Genomic DNA, 1,658 nt, shown 5'->3' with positions numbered 1-1,658 from the left:
TCAGTCCGTGTTCTTTTTTAAAATATTTTTTTTAACATCGCTCGGTCAGAAACATCGCCGGGGGAAAACGTGTTCGAACGCAAAACTATAAACCGCGTGAGCTTTTCGTCTCGTTCCGGACTTTTCTACAGGATGAACGGTGGTTTTTCGAGTAAGACTGTCGGCTTCTTTGGTGATGTCGGAAAAAAAAAAACGAAAAGACGTGAGCACCAGTCGTGGCGGCGTTTGGCTGCGGCGTTTTCTTCGGCGTTGGCTGCTCGGCGAAGGCGCAGCGTCGCGTGGCTCGTCCTGATTTCGGTCCTCGGGTTTTTTTTTGCACAAACAGCGAATGGGAAAAACATGCGAGCTGCAGCGGCGGAGGTCCAGGAGAGCCGTGTTCTCGATGAACGGTACCACATGGAAGGCAAAGTGTTACTAAAGACGCACTGCGGGGCTTTTCCGGACGAGGGTCGGACGCTGGCTCGTCTCCGTTTGGGCGTTGAGGCGGATTTATGAAACAAAATCGACTTTTCAGAGATTTTCTACAGGTTAAAGTCATTTTTTTCCCTCACTGACCCTCTGAAGATGGATTTGGAGTCAGTCCTGGTTTAGTCCTGGTTCAGTTGTGGTTTAGTTTTGGTTTAGTCCTGGTCCAGTCACAGTTTAGTCTTAGTTTAGTCCTGGTTTCGTCCTGGTTCAATAGCGGTTTAGACCTGGTTTAGTCTTGGTTAAGGTGCAGTTTAGTCCTGGTTTAGTCCTGATCCAGTGACAGTTTAATCCTGGTTTAGTCCCCGTTTAGTCCTGATTCAGTCCTAGTTCAGTCGCAGTTTGGTCCTGGTTTAATCCTGGTTTAGTCCTGGTTCCATCCTGGTTTAGTCCTGGTTCAGTCGCAGTTTAGTCCTGGTTTAGTCCTAGTTTAGTCCTGGTTCCATCTTGGTTTAGTCCTGGTTCAGTCATGGTTTAATCCTGGTTCTTTTGCTGTTTAGTTCTGGTTTAATTCTAGATGAGTCTTGGTTTAGTCCTAGTTTAGTCACAGTTTAGTCCTGGTTTAGTCCTGGTTCAGTCATGGTTTAATCCTGGTTCTTTTGCTGTTTAGTTCTGGTTTAATTCTAGATGAGTCTTGGTTTAGTCCTAGTTTAGTCACAGTTTAGTCCTGGTTCAGTTGTGGTTCGGTTCTGGTTTGGTCCTAGTTTTGGTATTTTGGTAAATTTAATCTTTATATAAATCTAAATAGTTTCCTTGTATTTTTTTTTCCGGATAACATCTACACGGAGACGAGCGAACGGCGAGCCCCTGAATTAGAAAAGTTCCGCAGTGCCGCTTTAAGTGAAGTGTGGTAAAAACAGGACCCATGCACTGGAAGCTGTGAGTGCATAGTTACGGGGAGAGCGGAGAGAGAGGACCAGCCGAGCGTATGTTACAGGCGAGGTCGGACAGTCACTAAAGGGAGGCGAGGGATCGTAGTGCAAGCTCAGAGTCTGAAAGTGAGTCCAGACTGTGATGTCCAGATGCTACAAGGCACACCAAGAGCCCCAGAAGAACCCAGAAGAACCCGAGGAGAACCCGAGGAGATCTCAGGAGAACCAAAGGAGAACACGAGAGATCTCGGGAGAACCCAGGAAATCTCCAGAAGATCCCCAGGAGAACACAAGAGATCCCAGAAGAACTCAAGGAGAACT

This window comes from Boleophthalmus pectinirostris, unplaced genomic scaffold, assembly GCF_026225935.1.
Source record: "Boleophthalmus pectinirostris isolate CB_2022bp ecotype Guang Dong unplaced genomic scaffold, ASM2622593v1 HiC_scaffold_3, whole genome shotgun sequence".
In the NCBI taxonomy this organism is placed as follows: Eukaryota; Metazoa; Chordata; class Actinopteri; order Gobiiformes; family Gobiidae; genus Boleophthalmus; species Boleophthalmus pectinirostris.
This window is presented reverse-complemented; position numbering follows the sequence as displayed.